The 24231-nt window shown below is 27.9% G+C and overlaps 1 long non-coding RNA gene across 2 annotated transcripts; it reads left to right on the forward strand.

Moving 5' to 3' along the window:
- Positions 1 to 542: 542 nt before the first annotated feature.
- Positions 543 to 19500, forward strand: LOC107456092 (uncharacterized). Of its 2 annotated transcripts, none has more exons than XR_001585667.4 (5): positions 543 to 870; positions 6242 to 6404; positions 9308 to 9455; positions 16479 to 16531; positions 19333 to 19500. It is a non-coding gene; the product is annotated as an uncharacterized LOC107456092 (long non-coding RNA). The 2 variants fall into 2 exon arrangements; XR_006226161.3 differs by having other exon boundaries at positions 544 to 870; positions 9166 to 9455.
- The last annotated feature ends 4731 nt before the right edge of the window (positions 19501 to 24231 follow it).

A 24231-nucleotide genomic window follows, 5' to 3' on the forward strand; every position in this document is an offset into this window, starting at 1 on the left:
TGGCTCAATTAAACCAATCAGAAGCCTGTATTTTCGTAAACATATCGCATTTTGAGATACGTAAAAATACAGGCTTTTGATTAGATAAATTTGTTCAACGTAATTGCGAAAATTTAGCTGAATTCCTCACTAGAAAATCATGGATTTACGAAATATAGATTTTTTATGTTCATGCGATAGATTAATGAAGAAGGCAGCATAAAACAGATTGATTTTACATTGTATACTGATATTTTATTTTAAAAAGTTCATTGAGGAAGGTAACCTAAAATAAACTTTCTATTTGCTTCGGGGACCCCCTCTGCCCAACTGCCCCGTATGCCCCTGCCTTAGTCAGGCTCTGATTTTATATTTAAAAAAATACAGCGATTAAAGTGCCAAGTTCACTTTTGGAGTATTAAGTGCCTGATTAGTATAATGGCACCGTCACCCGAATTTCTCAAAGATTTCTTAAAGATTAACTGGCGATGACGTCATAGGTCATTGGTTGTCTTCTTCTTCTTGAACTGCAAGTACCCAATTATTAGCGGCGGCTTCAGAGTCTTGCCGACAATATTAATGTATCAATAGAGACTCAGATTTTGCTAATTTTGATGTCCGTTTTTTGAAAGAAATAGACAGCCGGAAATGTAAAAGATAAGGATAAATGTAAACAAACAACAAAGTACTCGCTTAACTCTTAATTGGTCATTGGTAACTACCAAAAAACTATGAAGATTAATTCACACATTACTAATAAGTAATAAAAATGGTTATAAACACAACTAGGTTATAAAAATTCACTGCAATGTTCGATAAAATAGTATTTTTCACATTTATTTAACTTTTTGGGGGCTTTTGAAGTCTAGAAAGAGATGACATGTACGTTAGGTAGGATGACCAAAAAGCTTTATTTTATTCCATAATTCTTATATTTTTATATTTTAATTCTCATATTTATATAAATATGATAATTCTTATATTTACTTGTTTTTAAAAACGTGTGCCTAAAATTGGCACTGTTTTGTTTAGAAAAATAACTTTTCTAAATAAAATTTTTAAGCAAGAATGAACTGTAGACGCTGTTTAAGATAAAAAGTGTTGTTAAATATTGATATTAATTCTGAAATCTTTAAACTTTTTGCTAAGCCAATTTTTGTTTGTTTCGTCGTTTTACATGTGTCTATTGTAGATGTAATTTTAAAGAAAATCACATGTATATTTCTGATTCCAGTGCCATGAGAATATTTCCTTAGGTGCCAAAGGGTTTTATAACTTGAAAAATTTTAAAATCAAACTTGTAGTGGTTTGTGCATTTGCACTGCTTCAATAAGCACTCTTGAAGAATTGTTGAAAAGATAAGAACAGTTAAAGAAAAATAAGCTTCAGTGAGAGGAATAAAATATAAATGGTTGAAAATAATGTTCCAGGTGTCATATGACATCTCACCTTTAAAAAAGGAAGTACTATAATAAAAACATAATTTAAAATGCTATTTTCATTTACTAATAATGAAATGCTATTGTAAAAATATTGACGTTAATTATCATTTATTTATTGTTATTTCATTAATTAACTAGGTGAATACCTGTTCTGCATCTGGAGGGGGATCAGTAGCAATTAATTAATGCTGAAAAATACTACAAAATCCTGCACTAAACTTTAAGACAAATATCGACACAAATAATAAAACTAAAATTATTACAATGTTTTTTTATTATTTACTATTTATTGCTCTTCTGAATGACTTTATTAGATTAAGCAAAACATGCTCTCACATCAAAGTAAAGATTAACTGCATTCAGTATCATCTGGCATGACCCTGTTGCTTGAGGCAACTCATAATATTTAAAATTTACCACCATCAAGCTACTTCCTCCTGTAATTCGAGGGAAATAGGTGCTTCCGGTAATAGATACAACTGGTAATAGATACTATTGGTAATAGATATTATTGGTAATATCTTTACACATTTTAGTATTCCAATGCAAAATGAAACGAATCTTCTCGTAACATTAGTAGACCAAAGTATGTAAGATTTTTTAAAAATATATTCAGCGCATTTTTTTTCTTTATCAGTTAGTTTCCTTAATACTATATAATAATAATTAGTTTATTATGATAATAAACTTAAAAACGTTTCTCGGGGACATTTTATCTTGTTCACCTTTTCTGAATTTTTTGCATTCCATGCATTTTTCAAATTTCGATTGCATTTTTGTAATATTAAGATAGTCTTAAAATTAAATGTTAATTTAACTATTATTGCCTTGAAAAATGTCAAAGTTAATTATTAAACGTTTCTTGGAAAAGAAGATCCAAAATTTGTTAAAAAACTACTTTTGCATGCTCTATTTTTTGTTTATTCACGTTATTCATTCCAATTGCAGTTTATTATATCCAGTTCCTTAACTCATAAATAATTTATGAATCAATAATTTACTGGTCTATATTCTTTCTTAGATCATAGAAAGCTAGGTCTCAAGATAATTTTTTGCTGTTGAAACATAGATGAATTATTACAGTACTCTGATAAAAATTTATTTTGACATGCAATAATAATACAGTACAGAACCCGTTATCCGAAAATTGGAAAACCTAAAAACCGGAACGAAATTCGATAAATTTTCCCGCAATTTTTAAAAAAAAATTTTTTTTCCTCATGAGATTTTAGGATTTTTCTTTCTTTTTTGAAAGATGTTTACCTTGCCATCATTTTGGAAATAATCATTAGTGTATTACTTCATCGTTGCTTCTTCTTTTTAAGATTATTTCCAATTATTTTTGTTTTTAGTTGGAATAAAACGGCTTTTTGTATCGATTCAGAAAACCGGAAAAATCAGTTATCCGGAATAGCGATGGTCCCGATCGTTCCGGATAATCGGTTCCCTACTGTACCAAAAAAAATTCACTTTTTTACACAGAACTGTTGCCTGTAAATGTTTTTTACAAGATGGATCAAAATTTTTATTATTGTCATGGCTAACATTTTGATTGATACTGAATCTTTTAGGGGATCTTTCAGCATCGTGATCCCGCCAACTACAATCATCAAGGTGACAAAAAGATTTTAAACTTGCAAATTTAAAATTTAAAAAAAACATGTAGATGTTTTCCCTAGAGTGGCTATCAGTTATACCTTTCGAGTTAGTTCCTTTCTGTGATGTTTTTTTTAAATCTTGCCGGCCCCTGCCTGGGAGTTGCCATGACTTTGCTATTATTCAGCCACAGATAATGAAACGGAAATCTCATCTTTTATTCAATAGTTTAAAGCAAAAAAGCACACAAACATTGAATGTTTTATTATTTTTCTTGAAATTTAATTTTTGAATACTTAAACCATTGTAAGTATATTCTATAAAGTGAATATAAATTTCAAGTCTTTAGTATGAAAAAGCATAACTTATGCACATTTAAATGTAATTAGGTAATTATTATTTGACTCTCTTGTTGTGAAGAGGCTGAAGTTTTTTATTGTTTTTATAATTTTGTAGTGATTACTGCAAGTGATTCTGATAAAATATTTATAAATTTTACGCAAAGAATTATACCTATTAATTAGTAGTGCATAAATCAAAATGTATCGTACTAAATTCAAGTTATTTCTATAAGATACAGTCTCTTATAAGCTGTAAAGTGTGGATTTTTGTTTTAGACTGAGAGCCCTAATTTACTCTAATTCTATTATGACAGCTACAATACAGGATACGGAAGAAGAAAAATTTTATATCAGTTACTTATTACGCATTTGCCTACTTTAGTCTTTCAAAAAATATATTCATTTTTGTACAAGTTATGCCAAAAGAATTTTTCTCCATCATTCAAATGAAACAAAAGTATTTAATCAGTAATTAATTATTAAAAGTATTATAAAAGTATAAAAGTAGTAAAGTAATTATTATTTTAGTAAAGTAAAAGAATTTTATGGTATTATATAAATTTATTGTATTAATTTTAAAAGTACAGTAGGGAATCTATTATCCGGAACGATCGGGACCATGGCTATTCCGGATAATTGATTTTTCCGGTTTTCTGAATCACTACAAAGAGCCGTTTTTTTTATTGTTAAACCCAACTAAAAAAAAAAATTTGGAAATAATCTTAAAAAGAAGAAAAAACGATGAAGTAATACACTAATGATTATTTCCAAAATGATGGTGAGGTAAACGTCTTTCAAAAAAGAAAGAAAAATCCTATGAGGAAAAAAAAAATTTCTTTTTGAAAATGGCGGGAAAATTTATTGAATTTCGTTCCGGTTTTCTGATTTCCGGATAACGGGTTCTGTACTGTATAATACTGTTGAATTAAACTCTATTAATAAATTTTTTTAGGAACAGAAACCTTCAATAAATAGAAAAGAAATTTTTTTTATTAAATTTCAAAAAGACAAGGGGAGAGGGCTCTTAAGAATTCTAATATTCTTTTAGAACAGCTGTCTAAGGAAAAGTACAATAGGGAACCGATTATCCAGAACGATCAGGACCATCGCTATTCCGGATAACTGATTTTTCCGGTTTTTTGAATCGCTACAAAAAGCCGTATTTTTTTATTGTTAAACCTAACTTTAAAAAAAAGCATTTGGAAATAATATTAAAAAATAGAAAAAACGATGAAGTTATACACTATTGATTATTTCTAAAATGATGGTAAGATAAACATCTTTCAAAAAAGAAAGAAAAATTCTAAAATCTCATGAGGGAAAAAAAAAAATTTTTAAAAATGGTGGGAAAATTTATCGATTTTCGTTCTGGTTTTCCGGTTTTCTGATTTCTGGATAACGGGTTCCGTACTGTAGTAAATAATTGACAAATTAAATTAAACATTTTGTCTTTCATCTGATGATCTAAATGAATAGTTCAAATTTCAAAAATTCATCTGTAAACATGATTAAGGTAAACTATCTATAAATAAAATATTAAAATTGAAAGAGAATATTGTGAACTAATCTTTTAACACCGTTGTATCTAGAATCTTTTTAAATGGTCCCTTTTTTGAAAATAGTGGCAGCACAATGAATTCATTATTGTGATTTACTTCGCTGAAGCAAGATAGCTATGTTTACCATAATAGTATAAACATTTGTATTTGTATCTAGAGTCAGAGTACTATAGGCAAAATTTATGGAAGCTACTGGCCACAAGAGGACTAAATAATACAAAAAAGGATTAAAAAATTTTATGTAAATTGCCACTTTTTTTTGTTAAAAATGAACAAATGTGTATATTATTATTTTTTTAATATCAAATTATGAATCTGAAAATTACTTTATTTCACACTTATTTTTTAATTTTTTTTTTATAAATAAACATTTGTAATGGTAATCATGTTTTATGAATTCCTTAAAAAGAAATGCATTAAATTATCAATATCAACAACTTTTTTAATCGTTTTGAAAAAGTGCTACAATTGGTTACTTGCCAGAAGTAAAATTTTGTTATTTGGCCCTATGCAAAGCACAAAGCTAAATTGTGTACAACAAAAAGCTTAATTGAATTTTTGAGACTAAATTGGCTAAGGTAACGAAAGAAATATCTTCTTTGTATTTGGTATAAACCAATGTGTACTCTCACTCTTTTGGCTAAGCCAAACTATTTATCTACTTACTGTTTTATACTGAAAAATTTATGCAAGCTTTGTCTAAAAATATATCATGATTTTTATTTTGAAATTAATATCGGAATCAATAAAATCTGAACTATTAATGAATATTGTTTCACTTTGTTGTATGTGGGATAGAAGATGGTTGTTATTTTTATTTTAACTATTTTTATCCAATTATATTGAGTTGTATTATTTATTTATCTATTTACCTTTTTATCTGCCACATTCCATCGCATTTTTATTGAAATGTGTTACTTAAAAGTCGATATAAGATCAACATAACTACTTAAATACTAGAGTATGATTTGTTTTAAATTAAAAAAATAAATTGATTAATAATGAACCAGATTAGCATGTATATACATGTTACTAGGTAAATGCTACATAAGGTATGGATTAAAAATAACTACTATCTTTCATAAAATAGTGTTTATTTCTATATCTTTTCAGATATTTTTTGCAAGTGAAAATTTGAAAAAAATGTGCTCCTTCCATGGAAGTTTGATAAATAGTACTTTTAAAATTGTACCTAGGATTTTATTTTTCTGAAATTTATTTCATGGTAATTCAGTAATATATTATTAGCAACTGTTAAATTATCTTTAAATGTTTAAGAAAAATCACATTTCTCAGAAATATTATTATTATTATTTCTTTTTAGGTTTAATGCTTATAATGGGTGAGATGTTACAAAGACAGCACGGAAAACAAAACAATGTGCATGTAGTTGCACTTCCACAACTCAACAAAACATGTGACTAATTTGAGCTGAAAGCTGCCATTGTAAATGGGAATGTTGTAATGTGTGACTTTCTTAACAAAAGGTATTTGAATAAGCAAAGCACAATGTTATTTTCTAAAGTTTATTTTTATTAATGACTACAGTTGAAACAAAATATTAAAGTATTTTCATAATATACCTAGTTCAAACAAAACTTTATTGATAGTTTTGACTATGACTTGATTTATACATCAGGGCTGTTATAATGTTATTAGATATCTAAAACACCATTTTTCAAAAGTAAATGTTTAGACTTATTTTTTACTGTTGTCTAGTTCTAACACTTACATGTACAAAATAAACAATGGTCTTAGACCACTAAAATAATAATCAGTGATCTCTTGGCCAAGCAATTCATTTAAAGGAATGGTGTATTGCTTTGATCTTTTGATTTTCCAGTTTTGTGTTCTGTTCTGAATTACTGTCACGAAATAGCATATTTCATCATAATTGCAAACATTACGCATTCTTTGTATTCTAATTTTTCATTTAAATTTACTTTCTTAGCTTTTTCTTAACAAAAAATCTTATAGTGACAAGTAAATGGACAAGTGAAAATGCCTTTGAATTTGTAATATCTTGACTAAATTTTCTTAATTTTTACCCCTGCTGTAGGTTCTATGTATAATTCGTTTGTTGAGTTTTCTAGTTATAGCTCTTCAATGCAATAATTAGATAACCAAGTCAGTAGTCATATGAAGCTTAAACATACCTTGAAATCAAAAGATCTTGAGTGCTCTAATTATATACTATACTCATAGTGTGTAATATTCTCAAAAGTTGTTAACACAGGAATGTTTAAAATTAAAATTTTTACATAAATACATGTATGAATAGTATTGCATAATGCAGTGAAACCTCCAAAAAAAACCACATTAGTGTAGTGAACTCCTATTTACTACCACTTTCGGGAGTCACGGAATGTTTTCCATAAACTATGTGTTTAAGAAAACCTCTAGGAGAAACCATCAAAACCTCTCTCAGCGACTTTGCAAATCTCTACACAATATGTAGAAAAGGTCAAATAAACAACACGAAAAAATGTCAAAGTAAGAAAGATTGAAACAAATTAGTAAATTCAAAAGTATTTAAAAAACCAAATATTACAGTCTGAGTGCACTAAGGACAATGCTATCAATCATTTAGTTTTCGAGTTAAAGGTAAAATTTAAAAAAAAGGTTTCTTTCGAAGAAACTAAGCATCTCAAAAAAACAAACCTCTCACTTTTTAAAGTAGGCTAATTTATATGAAATAAATTTAAAGGCAAACTTGAACAAAAAACATAATTGTTTATTTATTTAAAATAGTTTTATCATTAATAATTGGTAAATTTTTTTAACACTTAATTTTATAAGTATTGGGGTCATTTTTATGGACGCTAAATTTTATTTATCTATCCAGTTTAGCATTAGTAGCATTTCAAAACCAAAAAAATGACACTGAAATTAGTAAAATTAAAATCTCTTACGAAAAATCATTGACCTTTGATAACACTTTGAAGTCATAGGAGGTAACCTCTAAGAACGACCAACCTCCATTAATGACCATTTTACTGTGGAACAGTGAGTGGTCGCTTCCGAGAGTTTTCACTATACTTTTATACTTAATTACAAGAATTTGTAATTAGAAGAAAAATTATGAAGGTTTAAAAGTAAGTTGTTAAATATTTTCATTAAATGTAAAACAAACATTAGTATATCTGATATTTTGTACATACTGATATTTTGTGATCTCAAGTAACAGATTTGTTATTCTGCAACTATTTTTTTCCATAGCCAAGCTTGGCAATAATGGCTGTCGGAGTTGGACTAGTTGTTAAATATTTTCATTAAATGTAAAACAAACTAAAAATTAGTATATCTGATATTTTGTACATACTGATATTGTGTGATCTCAAGTAACAGATTTGTTATTCTGCAACTATTTTTTCCCATAGCCAAGCTTGGCAATAATGGCTGTCGGAGTTGGACTAGTCAGTACGGAGATGTAAAATGTGGTGTTATGATAGGTTAGGTTAATTGATTTAAGTTAATTTTCATGTTTGAATGAAGGTTTTATCTAAAAATTAAAGGGAGGATGTATGATAAAGTATGTAAATGATTGATTAATGTTCTATTTTTTAATGATTTAATTTAGATGTAACACAAATAGAATAAAAATTACAGAAATGTCATGAATATTTTGAGATACTCATGAATAACTACTTAGAAAGATAATGAATATGCTTCAAATAAACAATGAAAAATAATGTCTGATATAAGAATGAAGTGTTACTTTTCAATTATAATTTTTCATTTGATGTATATAAAATAATTTACTGTTTTAATATCAATTAAGTATTTCCATTATATTTATTCTATCCATAGTTTTATGTTTATTTAAATGTAAATAAATTGTTAATTATTTTTTTAGTTGTATCTAAAATATAAGGAATGACTTATTTGCCAAATATTATTTATAATAATTGATTTTTTAATATTTAACTTAAATTACTTTATTTTTCATCACAGCTAGCCTCTCTGTGCGACATAAGGATGTTGAACATGAATAAAAAAGTTTTAAAAAAAAAAAAAATTTTTTTTAGTTCTATCACATTTCATTTATTCAGTGCTTTGTTCATAATAATTGTAAAATAATATGAACTATTTTAGTTAGAATTTAAATAGTTTAGTTATACCATTGTTACTAAACAATAAATTAATATATTTTACTTCATCTTAAGTTGGTGAATGTAAAAAAAAATCTGGTTTAATTTTAAAAAATCAGTTTCTTACCAAATAAACCTTGTTTTTTTTTTAATATAGTGTTTAGCTACCTGGTGTGAAGTTCCGTTGTATTTTTGTATGAAGATATTGAATGTGGTTCAATGAATTTTGTATGTAGTCCAGATATGATTTAAGTGAAGATATTTTGATTGATACGGAGAAAATTGTGATTGAATTGCAGGAGAAGTGTCATGTAGAAAGCAATGCCAACATTCATGGGAATGCCAGGAATCTCAAAAGAGCTTTTAGAAGATGTAGATGATTTCATTAAGTAGTGATGCTGAAAATTTGAATCGAAAGACGATATCATTTGGTTGATGAGTTTTTAAGTGAGTTATTTAAACATATTTAGATTTTGGTAGATTTTAATTTTACTATTTTTCATTTATGAAACGTGTTATGATGAATCAATTTTATTAATATAATGTGTTATGATGAATTAATTTTATTTATGAATTAATGTAAATGCAAGAGTGTATTTTGCATCAATTCTTTTCCGAAGGGTTAATAAATAAAACCAGTGAAGCACATAAGAAAAATATCTTTTATTATTTTATGAATTTATCCTCTATAAGGCAGTTAATTTTGAAAACTGAATTCCTGTAGTAATTTATTCTGAGAAAGTGAATCCAAATAACAGTTATACTTGTGCCTGTTAGAAAGTGTTAACTCAAAGAAAAAACGGTTACTCAAACTTGTCTTGTGTCTACTTCATAGACTTGGTAACCGCAATCTACAAACTCATTTGAGATTAGTCCCAAACTAGTGTTTGATTTGATACTAGGAAGTTGATTTCAGAAAGATTGATTGATACTATTTCAACTTTTTTTTTGTTTCTTCAAAGTTATTCCTGATGAGTTTCTTCGAGTATTTTGAGTCATAAAACATTTTAAAAACTATACTATACTATATTTTTACTATAGTTTTCACATGAATTTTTTTCTAAATTTTTCAACTAAAGTTATAAATGGTTTATGCTCTGTGTGTTAAAAAATTATTTAACCTCGTATGATTGGTTTTTAAAAGCAATTAAGAAAAATAATTTTAATTTTATTCCCACAATATTTTCTCATAAGATTGATCAGCTTGTAGTGCATTTCAGGTACATTCTATTCACAAAAATTTCAAAAAAGGAAATAAATTATTTTAAACAAAACAATAAAAAATAATCATTTTTGGTTCACAAACTCTTAAGGAAAGGTTCTTCCATCCAACAATTTCTAACACTATTCTCTCACTGCTAGTCTACTTCATGCCAGTCAAGTCTCCTGTTTTTTATTGAAGACTCCTGTATTTTACAATTATCTCCTGTTTACCCAAATATTCTCATAATTCTCAATTTGTTAAAGAAATTTAAAATAAAAAAATTGACGATAAAATATCCGCTGGCGGCTAAAATACTTCTCTTATTCCTCTACAAATGGTGCTATTACCAGTACTGATGTTGAGTGTTGGTGCATTGTATGTCTCCCCAAAACTTCTGCTGTTAAGATTAGGGTAATTGCTTTCAGGTGCGTTAGTGGGTATCCCATTGTCCCTCCCCCTAGAATGAGCTTGACTTAATATTCTCTTGGTATGATATAGCTATTTTCTCTTGACTCTTACCTGATAAAGAGGTTGCTATATAATCTGGTATGAAAAAGGAGTTTTCTTCTCAGCAAGAGTGAGATAAAAGTTTTAGCTATAAGAGGGTAAATTTTCTAAGAATGAAAGAAGCAAAAGGGTTTTACCTTGACTAACCACCATTTCATGAACAGCTTGTCTAGCGAAATGAGATGGATTTATGTAGGGTTTCTGCAATTTTAAATAAACTATAGAATTAAATAAAATGTCAATTATTGGAACATTTTTCTGAACATTGGAAATATTTTACCTAAGCTGTTATTAACAATCTCATTAACGAAGTATTTGAAATCTTTAGGAATTTTTTTAATTGTAGCCTCTAATTTTTCATTGAGTACAGTTATTACATCAATTAAATTTAACGAAATCGATCATAATATTATTATTATGATTAATAATTTTAAACTACATAATTTATCATCTGTATCTATGAGGTTTGAAAATGAAACACATATAAGAATTTAACATAATATGGTAATTGCACCATAAAAACATAATTTGAAATTATAATTTTTTTCCAGGATCTTATGTGATTATGATTGAAACAATTTCTATGTACTAATATTTGAGCCTTGATACAGATTTGCGAAATAAAGAACTAAATTAAATTCATATGTCATGTTCAATACAGAACTGAGAAATCATTCAATAGTCTTTAGTATTAACAAAATATTTTCACAGCAATTTTATTTATTATTATTAAGCACAACATTGTTAAATGAGGTTTTATTATTAACTAACTTTTTTTTCCAACAGAACTTTTTTTAATTTATTTTTTCATAAATCTTGGTTCTGAAGCTTTCCTTTTTCAAAGTTAGTTTTCTTTTTCACAAATAAATTTTTTGAAAATTTATTAGCTTCCAGAAAAATCCATTTTAACTATAAAATCAGCTAAATATAGCTGTTTGGTTTGTGTCATACAAAATGAAGGAATGTAAATCAATTTGCTCTATCCAAAAATTTTTTAAATTTCTATGAAATTGTATCATATACAAAAAAAAAATATAATTATGTTCAAAAACCTTTTTTTGCACATAGAGTATTCCATAAACAACGCCCGTAAACTACATATTTAAAATTCTTTCAAAAGTAAAGTTGAACTATTAGTCATATTAGATGACACAAAATAACAATAAAACGAGGAAAAATATAATAAAAACTGGACCGATAATTTATGAGGTAGGAGACATTCAAAACATTGAAAAAAGTTTGAATAGCAGTATTAAAAGAAAGTAGTTTAAAGCCAATTAAAATTATTTCTCAAGAAATACTTTAGTGGTGTTTAGGTCAAGGAATTTCTCATACTTAAAAAAAGTTTTAAATCTATAAGAGACTGGCAATGAATTACGAACAAAAACAAGTATTTTTGAGCACCCTATGCCAGAAAATAAAGCAATCAACTTGAATAATAGATTTCATTCAAATTTTGTAATATGCAATTTAAAATTATGTTCAAAATAATGTAAAAATGTGTATACCTTACAAATTCGACTGCTGTCCAGATTAAGCTATTGGGGCCATATTTACCAGACTGCGGCTATCCCTCATATTTTGATAGTCCAAAAACCAAGATCGAAAAAAACTTATGTTTTTTCAGAGAAAGAACCTTTCTCAGCAAGATTGTGTAACACAATTAATCATTAGCATATTTGATGTTTGTTGCCTCTATGAACTTTATAACGAATTATATTATCGTTTTCTAGTATTAATGAGGCGTTCTAACCACTATTCTATGATTTTCTAGTAACGTTTTCTAGTATTTACAATTATCTAAAATACACTTATAATAGATTTTTGCCCTATGTTTCATTTTCATTCTAAATAAAAATTCGTTAAATAAAATTAATTTTTCTCCTTGAATTGAATCGAAGTACTCAAATTGTTCCATTTTGTTGGCATGTAAAATAGCCAACCTTAAAAACCAACCTTAAAAAGTGATAAAGGTAGTGGTGTTATCTCTCCCCTCTCTCACAAACAAAACTGGAAACTCAACTCCTTATCAACCTATACCTAATTTACAGGTGCTCATGAAAGAAGAATTTTTTGTTTCCTTAATTTTTAATACTTTTTATTCCTGTACTGATTCACTTTTACTTTCACTTATTTTACATTATAATATTTTCAGTCGTTAACCTTTTGACCCAGAATTTTTATTAAATATAACTTTTATATTTTTCTCATTATTTTATATTAATTTAAGTCGAAATAAGTGAAAATATTATGTTTAGCATTTTAATAATTTATGGTTACAAAATACAACATGAAACACTGTTGTCTTTCCTGCGTTAAAAGTAAAATTTTCCAAACTTGACGCTTCCAAACAATCATCAAATGTGCACTTATTTTCAGTTATTTAGATTTAAATTACGAGAAACAATTATTCATTATTGAAATTACAAAATCAATTATTGATATATTTTTAAATAACAATTATTGATACATTTTTATAAAATTAAAAAAAAAATCGAATAACACTTTTTTTTTTTTTTTTTTTTTTTTAAATTTTGCAAATTATCTCCTGATCATCTAAAAAAAATTTAGCAACTATTTGAGTGTTTTTTATAATTAAAAAATACCTAAATATATTTTTGCTTATAATTAGAGCATCAGAAAAAAAAACTTATAAAAGGGACACCAGTGTTCAATCTTCGTCAAAAGATTATTAATATGCCACTTTAGTAATTTTTTGTTTTAGACCCACCCACAAACCCAAAATATTCCGGGTGGATTTTTTTTTTAAAGAAGAACCATAAAACCTGGGCTCAAATGAGTTTTTTTATAAACGTAATCAAAATCAGCCCTTATATCAATTGTTATTTTTTATTTGACTTGTTATTATTTATTGATAAATATTAGTTCATAATACACAAATATACATAACCCTACTTTCAAAACTTAGTGTATTTAGATAAGTATGTATGTAACTTTGAATTAATGTCAGGGGTCTGTCCAGACATTTTGTGAAAGGTTCGTTTTTGTAAAATTGTGAAAAAATTACTCGTAATTTGTGAATATAAAATAAACTTTAAGTCACATTCTTTCAACCAGCGTCCCCTTTTGTGAATTTGTGCAAAAAAAAACTGTTTCAAGGAGTTTTTAATTTGTAAAGACATTAAGATTATGCTCTACACTGTTAAATTATAATTAAAAAATTAAATTTTAAAAAATAAACAGCAATTGCAGCTACTAAATTAGCGATGCAACATATAAATATTTGGTATTTAGTAATTTTGGTACTGCGGAGCGCAGAATATTCATTTCGAACAAATAAGGGAAGAAGCATTTGCTGAAGACAAAATTTACTTCGTTTACGCCTGTCTTTCTCCCCCCCCCCCCTTCCTGAGAAGGGTTTATTCGATTAACAAAACAATAATGAAGATAAACAAATTTGTGAAGGATCCGATTAAAAGATAAATTATTTTGTGAAGGGTCCGTTTTTAAGTTAAAATATTTTGTGAAGGGTCCGTTTTTATAAAAAGACATTTTGTGAAGGTTCCGTTAATGAACCCAAATTTCTTCTAAACAAACCCCTGAATGTAATAATTTTTATTGCTTCAACATTAAGGAAAATCACTTATTTTTTAAACAATAGTTTGAGCTTTCTTAATGTTATTTGTTTTGAATTGAACAGGTGAAAAGTACAGGCTGGTATAACTTTGTCTTTCTTTTATCTCTTTAAAAAAATAAGTTTTTAAATACAAATAAAGTAATCAAATATAAGTATTATAACAAAATACTAAAAATAGAATTTTTTATTTCTTTTTAAAAGAATATTTTTGTTTTATAAAATATAGAAATGGATGAATTAAAATATTTTGTTAGTAGTTATATTTTAATGCTACATTATAATAATTTAAATATAAAAATTCATTATGTTTCTAACCATGATAAAATACTGAATAATATGTAATGACCATTAACTTATTTTGCTTCATAAATTTTATTTAATAAAAGTTAACATAATTGAGTAATTATTTTATTGATCACAGCAAAACTTATTCTAAATACATAGCTTAAAGAGCAATTTAAAAAACTATTAAGTAAATTGTTAAATAAACAGTAGTTATGTCATTGGTTGGCCTGTAAAAGACTTACTTAATTTTGACAGCAAAAAAATTAAACTTAAGTATTAAAATCAAATAAATAAAACAAAAAACAGCATATTTCTTTGACCCAAATATTATGCTTTTATTTCTAGTCAAAGAAGAGATTAATTTAAGAACCTTTTATTAATACCAGCATATATTAAAATTAAAGCTATTTTTTTAATTTCAATTCATTATTTATTTTCTTATGAAAGTTTTCTTTTTAATTAAAATTGTTCCTTTTGAATTAAAATTTAATCCTAAATTGTGTTAAACTAGGTAATATCTTAAAAAGCCCATTAAAATCAAAAAAACTCAATAAAACCTACCCGGGTTTTTTAAAGCCTGCTGCTTACTCATTATGTTGAATTTTGTTTAATTCCATAAATAACTGAACCACCTGTGAAATTTGAAAATTCTATTTTATAATTTTGCACCATTTCCTTACCAACTAAATTTGACACTTTAGGTATTTTCTAGGGTTTTACATTTGATTGTTAATTTGACATTTATAATTGGAAGTTTACAAAAATTAATCTTCCTAGTTGGGATAGAGTAGATCTTAATCTCAAATCCTGAAGGTCACAGTTAGTGTCTTTAATATTTTTCTAGGCTTGTCATTTTAACCCTCAATGTCCTGAAAGTCCTGTCAATGTTCAATCCTCAATATGCAGGGTATTCCTTAATGACTGCCCTTTATGTGTATTTTTTAATCCTAGTCAAAATATGCATGTTAAGATCCACAAATTAAAATTCAAGTGAGAAATAAAAACTAAGTTTTTTAACTGTAATCAATCGCAACATTTCAAAATTCTGGCCAATCAATATTAAAGTCGAAAAGAGCAAAGAAAGGATTACAATGTACTAATGATTGATGGTGATTAAAATGTTGTTTCCTTATAGTCCTATTAGACGAATAAACTGAATTTTGATTATACCAGTCCCTCCTCTGCTTATTTTTTTCCCTTTAATAATGATTAGTCAAAATTTTGAAACATCTTTGTTTTTGTTTTTACTGAAAAATTAACTCAAACCCAAAAGGTGCAAATATTTTACAAGGATTCTTAATATTTATAAATAGGGAAATCAATGTGGAAGCACGTGTGCCTCAAATATTAATCATCAACGTATTAAAACAACTATATTACATTATTGGTGCAGACTGTCAGACGAGGAATATGACAGCTATTACTTATGCTTATATTAATGAAAGAACTATGATGTGCTATGTTCAATACCATGAATGACATTTAGGGTTCTGTCTGATGCTTGTCATTGTTCCAAATTCTGATAAAATGTTTCATTCCACAACAAAACAAAAGACCATATTTGCTTAATTACAAGAGTTGAAAATGAATTCCTTTCTTTCTCGTAAATCACTTGACCAGGCTACTGAAGAATTGATTTAGTTAAACTTGCCATCACTATTGTACTATATCACAAAGCAGAGTTATCACAAGTCAGATGTTTGTGTTTTGTAAGAGAACAGTTCTTTTATTTTATTTTTGGACAAACTGAAATTTATAGAGTATAATTGTTTTGGCAATGGTAATTTCTATAGCCCATAGTTGAATTCATGAGTAATCAGAAGCAAACATATTTTACTATAATTTTTCATTTAATTTATTTATCTATTTTTTGCAGATTAGCCAAATTGCTTAGGTTTCTTAGAAGCCAGTGAGAATACTTATAACACGGTAAAATATTTTTATATTTTTATTGTAGCTTAAATTTTTCTAAATTAAAATAAACACATTACAAACCCATATTAATTGTTTATATAAGTTTAGATTGTATTTAGAAAAGTATTAAATAACCTTTTCATTAACAGAAATGTTGTAAACCCTTTGTTTAAATGAATATTGATTGAGAAAGAAATTTATTTGTGTATTTATGAATAAGAATATGATTTTATTATACTTTACTATAAGCTGAATTATGATAGCAGTCACAGAAGCACAACCTATTGCCTACAGAGTTTTTAAGAATGCCCCATGACACCACCAGTTTATTGTTTAAGGAATTCTTATTTGTTCACTTTTTAAACTTCTGTGGACCTAGAATAAAAAAAAAAATTTCTTTACTTCAAAATATTTTGCTACTTTTTGAGTGATATTTATTTTTCACTGGTCTCCAGACTTTTAATAAATTAATTTTTTTCAATCCATCTAAAGTCAAAGCTATATATTTTAGTTATAAAATATGCTACAGTGTATTATATGGAAGCATACCTGGAATGTTGTGTAGATTTTTCATGGGATTCAAAGATTTTTCATAGATTTTTCAGATTCAAAGCTAAGAAATTGAAAATAGACTTTCTGCCAACCCCTAAATACTAAAACAGGATGACTACTGAACAGGGAAATTCCAAGAATAATCTTTCTTCGCTTATTTATTCTATCTACCAAAATTCCTCCACATAATCTTAATTGGTTAGTTCTATAATATATTTTTTAATTATATATTTTATACAAAAAAATAGTATACGTGCATATATTAAGTTTTACCTCCTTTAGGACGCACATTTCATTAGTGAACACATTTCGTGACAGCGATTCTCCCTTCTCGGCCCATGGTATTATATATGAAACGAGAACTCTAGTCGCTAACAACTCCAGGTTACAGGGACGTACGTCATCTCAATATGGTGTTCCTGAATTAGTACACATAAACTCAGAGTGGCACTGTATTCAGGACAATTCTATTGTAAATCCACCTAGTTTACTTATTTTTTGAAGCAGTTATTTGTCCTTTCTCGGCCAGTTTCACACATTTTCTCAATTTTGATACTTTTAATATGATATTTTTTATTTAAGTAATCACTTTTTCCCACACTCATTTCACGCCATTTCCATTGTAAAAGTATGCAAAAGTAGTTATTCAACGTTTTGTTAGTTTTCTATCTGGAATTTTAAAAAAACATCGTTTTTAGACTCCTGATAAGAAGTACGTCTCAATAAATGGGTATTGACTTTACGTGATAGCAACAAATTTTTTGTTGTATACTTTCACTGCAGCTTTAATATAATACTTTAAGCCGTAGTAGCTAAAGTTACGCATGCTACTTTTTTTCTTTTTTTTTTTTAGTCTGAAAAAATTAGAAAATAGTTATTATGTAAATGTTTTTTTAAAAAAATTTCAATGGCAGTTAATTAAAATGTCATTTAAAGTTATATTTGATTTCTCCAGCAATAAATATTTTTAAACCAATTTTTTTTCTTAAACTTGTATATTTTTAAGGTTATTAGGATTTTGCCTGGATATTAACATTGTTTTTAATTAATTATCACTTTTTAAGAAATTTTAGTTACTTTCTTCACTACTTTTTCTACAATTATCTGTGCTGAGCCCTGCTGTAGCATTTGTTGACCTATTTAATTCAGTGATTTTTTTATTTAATTTAAGATCTGATGATTAACTAAGAAAAGTAATACCTGGTTTAACAAAAAATTAGATTTTATGTATTAGGTTTACAAAATTTGGGTTTATATATTAAAAAAGAAATGAGATTTTCTATTACTAATCAATTTATTAAAAATGTCACCAGCATTGTGGAGGACAATCCCCTATTAAAGTATATTTTATTTCTAGTTTTCTTTCCTTATACCGTCACATTTTGTTCTTAGAGCAATTGTTGTAGGGTATGATCATTTGTTATTAAATTTTGTTTTATGATACAAAATGAAATTTATGAAAAACCCTGCATCATTTAAAACTTTCTTTTAAAAAAAAGTACAGAAGTTAATTAGTGAATCGCTAGAAGCTTTTTACATTTCCAAAATGTTTAGATTAGTCTTTTTTCATTAGTTACGAAATATGATTCACAATAATATTATGAAAAATTTGTTTTTAAATATTTCCGTGCATGCATAGTATGAAAGAACTACTTTAAATGCTCATGTCTTGCTTAATTTTTTTCAACTTTTTCAAATCTTAAATTGAGGTTCTTGTTATTAATTAAAGATTATTCCAAAAAGTTGTTTAATTTTATTGAATATTTCTACAGTTAGAATCAGAAAACTTAAGGCAAAAAAAATTTTTTTTTTATTCATGGAAACGTCCATATCTCCATGAATATTTAAGCTAGGTTTACGGAATTTTGTGCTGCTATTGCATATGATAACCAATTAATTGATACAAGTTACAAACTTATTGCTATATTTTTTGGCATGAGGCGTTCAAAAGCACTCTTTTTTCGTTCATAATTCATTGCCAGTCCCTGAAACCTTCAATAGCTTAAAACTTTATTGATTGGTTTGAGAAATTGCATGGTCTAAACACCTCTCATCTCAAGTCATAATATCATTCTCCAAACATTTCTTGAGAAATTTGAAAAAATGACAAAAACTGTGAGTTTCCCTTTCATTATTGTAGGGTAGTGTTTTTGCACTGGTATGTCAGTAACAGATTATAAATAACTTATTTTGTGAGCAAACTGCAAGTTTAATGCAAAGGTGTAATTTTGTAAGCGTTAATTTTTATTTTGTTTTTTTCACAGCCTTAATGACGGAATACATGATGGAATAAAAATGAATTTTCAAGATATTTAATTTAACATGAAGCAAAGAAGCAAATTCACTTCCAAGAAAATCGCCGATTTGAATCGGAAAAGAAAACTATAAATATTTATGTGCAAATATTCGTAAATAAATTATTTTGTGTTAAATTTTGTTATTTTTTATTGTGTTGTTGTAAATGAGGTTTGAGAATACTTCTGAACAAACTGCAGAATACTTCTTGAGCAAAAGGATCCCTATCTAGTTCCCTTCCCTGTCTACTTGTTCCCTATCTAGTGAATATTATTAAGAATAGGTGTTCACTTTTATTAGAAAGAGATGAATTAAAATTTGATTCCTTATTCTTGTAAAATTGGAGGCAGCCCTGTTATTATTGACCATGGTAAGTTATTTCATTGCAGTACAGAGCCATAAAGTTTCAGTGCTTTATGACAACTGATTTCACTATGTTTTTCTGTGCACAAAAATTACTTGGTTCAAGAAAGTATAGTAGTTGTTAATGTGGAAACCAGCACATTTTCATTCCTGCCAACTTAAACGCATTTGTCGTAAAATTTTATTTCTACATTTAAAGTGGTAGTAAAATGTATGTTTTCTATATATTTCTTGCACTTATAAACTTAATTTGTAATCTTTATGATCACCACTATTTTTTAAAAATTTAACCATACCTCTAAATATGTAATACCGTCGTGCTAGACCGCATAAGCCTATTCCAAGTACAGCGTATGTTTCTGCCTAAAATTGTAATTTAAATTTTATTTTACTACCACTGGGGACACTCCGTTATTTGAAAAATGGTTGACCTTCATAGGATTATCAAAAATTATAGAGGTTTTTTATAGAATGTTGTGGAAATTTGGAAGTACACCATGATAAAACCGTCAAAATATGTTGGCTCTTTATGTCAGACCAACAAAATATTCTATAATTGCGTAGTTTCTTAATTTTGATGGTAATCATCACAAAGTGGAGATTTTTTGAAGGAATTTCAAATTGGAAACCAATACAATATGTTGGTCCATCATGAAGTTGTTTCGATAATGGGGTGACTGTAAGTCTTGATGGTACTATTAAGAGCTAAGATGGTTTTTGATGGGTTGTCGAGTTAAAAACCAATACAATATGTTGATTCATGATGGACTGGCCATTATATTTGTTGATCCATTGTAAAAATCCATCAAATTACGTTGGTTCTGATTCTGTTGATTCAACATAAATTTGTTTCAATTCCGATATTGATGTGATGGTCAGTCTTGATGGTATCATCAAGAGGTGAGATGGGTTTTGATGGAAACCGATATGATTACCATGACATTCATGCTGGTCCATCGTAGGAAAACCATCAAAACTTTTGCCTTAGGTCACCATAAGTTTCACATTTCTAGGGTTCTTTGACGATTTTTTGAACTTCACCTGCAATAACGCCATTCATTCAATTAATGTTTCAGCTGTGACTTGTATTATTTGGCATATGAAACTGTTTCATGGCAATGATATGAATGTAAGGAAGCATTACCTTAATGCTTCAAATGGACACGAGTAGCTTCGTATTGCAAATATCGGCATTTTCGTCGAATTATACGAGTTCTCTTTTATAAATATGATAATGCTTCATTAGATCGTCAACTAACACGAGGCTCTGTTCTTCCAGTGAGCACGCGTTTGATGTTGAAAAGAAGAATCCATTAACTCTAAGACATACTTTGTTAATTACATATTTACTTAATATGTAATTAACACGGCAGAAGGAGCATGTAGTCTCTATAGCAGCGTTTCCCTTGTTAGATTCCCAACGTTTGTATGTAATATTTGAACTACCTCGAATGTTTTTATTTTATCTATTCAATTTAAAATAGCTTTCGTCTTCAAGGATATGTATCAAATCAAACTTATTTTAAAAACTTCATTATGATATAAAGGTTTAAATTGTCATCAATTTTGTATAGTAACAGACTCATACAACTTCACATTTCGATAAAATTTAAATTATTAAGGAAAGTACGTAATTTTTTACGTTTCATGTAATTTAGCTCTTTCGTGGCGACGGACGAGATAACTCGTTTTCCAGCAACATTCGCTGTGCTCTATTGTATTAGTGAATATGGTTACTGATTGTAATTTATTATTATTTTTTAAAGTGAACTAAACAAGTTTCAAATTAATTTGCGATTTGTTTTAATTTTAGTGCTGTGGGGGAACTCTAAGCGCAGAGGATAGGACAAAGGCACGTTATTGTCGCGATGAAAGTGTTAAACACTAACACACCTATTTTCAGTTCTAATGAAGATTATGAGGGTTTTCTTAACATGTAAGTTCGAAAATATGAAAATTAGCAACTAATTCTTTTCGTACAGTATTTTCTCAAAAAACAAATCTTTTTTTTTTTATTGTTCAGAGAATTTTTACTCTGGTTCTGTTTAAAATTTCGTTGCTATTGAATAATTTATCAAAGAAAAATATAATTGAAATTTAAAAAAAAAATTATTTGTTTATTTGAATGAAATATTGACTATTCCCTCCTCCCATCAAATTCCGTAAAAAAAGAATTAGCGATTTTGCAGATGCTATCTCAGCTTAGAAGCCTAGAAAAGAAAAAAAGAACGCCTGTAGGCTACTTATCCATTTTGTTTTATAGACCAATAATAATGAATGCACATTGAAGTAGACCAACAGTCATCAACAATGGATGAAAACACCTATTTGCGATTTATCTTGTATCTGTTTTGTTCTTGTTCTCATTGAGTTTCCTTTATTGATATCTGTTCATTAAAACAATATCTTATAGTTCTCTCATAAAACTTAACTTTTTTCTCACTGAAATGGAGCCATTCAACTTCATAAAAAAAAATTTATAGCACTTTATGCTTATAAAATAATACAAAGATAGTTTATGGATCAATGCAAGTTCAATGCACGCTATCTGAATCAGGCATTTATCTCAGATGGAGTGGTAATTCACGCAAAACTGTGAGAATCTTTGCATTGTGACTCGTAATATTAACCCTGAACGATTTTTTTTTTAAAAAAATTTGTCGTCTTTTATTTTATATTATTATTTAACAATATATCTCAGTTTTTTTTTTTACCTGTCACAAGTCGACCTAAGTTTTTCTGATGGGAATGATTAAAAATATATAACTTTATTCCTCTCTGCGTCAGATAAATTTTCCTTTTGTTACCATTTTGTATAACTTATTTCCTAAAATCCATTTTAAAAGTAATAGGCTGTTGAATTTCAAATACGCTGCCGAAATTTGCATTTGTTAGGCATGACCTCCCAATGCAAATGTGATGATTTGTTCTCCAATTCTCTTTAACTTCTCAACTTAAATCTTGAACGAACTATATTTTATACTTTATCATCTAAAATAACTTTTCTAAATAAAATTTTAGCAATTTACTGAGGTATTTTTGAACATATATTCTTATGATATGTAAAAGAAAATAGTTTTTTTTCTTAACTTTTTTCAAAAAACCCCAGGGGTTAGTTTGACATAGATTAAATTTTAAAAGTTCAAGTTCGCGATGCAGATTTCTATTTTATATTCAAAATACAGAAAAGAGGCGATAAATTCAGAAGTCGAATTATGAAACTTGTTTGGAAGACCAAACTGGAAAAAAAAGGAAATAAAAATTATAATTCATTTTTGCTTCATAATTATTGCAAAATCAGGTAAACCGGGGAGAGTACAATATAAAAAGTTGTTATCAAGAATGCTAATATTATTCAGCGCACAGAGTACTCTGAATACAAGTATATTCAAAAACTCTTTTGTACTTCACGCACAAAAGAGTGCTAAAACGCACTTCAAAGAAACATACTTAAAAAATCGGAAAGTTCGTCAGTTGTCGGACTATCACACCGTTTCATAACAAACGAAGTACAGCTTTGAAATTTCTGCTTTCAATGAAAATTTATATCTTTAAAAAATATTTACCTAACAAGTTTTTTCCGATAATAACATGAATCAACTAAATCAAGAGATAATCGTACACAATCAATATACACTGAAGAGCCGAAAAAACTGGTATACCTGCCTAATAACGTGTAGGGCCCCCGCGAGAGGTGCCGCAACGCGACCTGGCATGGATTCGATCAATGTGTAAAGTAGTGCTGAAGATAATTGACACCATGAATCTTGCAAGGCTGTCTATAAACCAGTTGGAGTAAGAGGGGGTGGGGATATCTTCCGAACATCACGCTGCAAGGCATCCCAATTATGTTCAATAATGTTCATGTCTGGGGATTTTGGTGGCCAGCGGAAGTGTCTAAATTCAGAAGAGTGTTTCCGCATGAATAATATTTTTAATTCGATTCGCTGCTAAGACAGCCTGGCATTTTAAAATATAGGCTGATAAAAATAAAAACAGTCCAAATAGGGAATTCATCGCCGAATTGTAAAAGTAAAATATATGTTATTATTAATGTTATTATGACCGTTTTAAGGACCACATTTAATTTGTCCACCCTGTGTGTATGAGAAATAAAGTACTGTCAAAAATTTTCCAAATCTGAAAAAATGAAAAATTTCCACTTTTCTGTAAAATAGGAAAAAAATTCTAAACTGATAAGAGAATGAACAAACCAATTACCATTCTCTACTACCACCGAATTTGAATCCGGAGCGGAACAGCCGTTATAGTTCATGATAAATCTGAACAGCACCCTAATATTGTCATAGAAGCACTCCTTTTCAAGAGCATCTTGAAAAATATTTTCCGTTGCCGCTGCCGTATGCAGCAGAACTGTCAAATATGTAAATATAGTTTGTCTACGGTAAGAACTCCCCCCACCACAAAGTCTGAGGCCGTCTGCTGCTATGGACGCAAGAATAGTGCATTTCAAGGAGGGTAGCTTCTCTTCACTCTAGGGCTAA

Source organism: Parasteatoda tepidariorum, chromosome 11, assembly GCF_982258835.1.
Source record: "Parasteatoda tepidariorum strain Cologne lab strain chromosome 11, Ptep-v5.0, whole genome shotgun sequence".
NCBI lineage: Eukaryota > Metazoa > Arthropoda > Arachnida > Araneae > Theridiidae > Parasteatoda > Parasteatoda tepidariorum.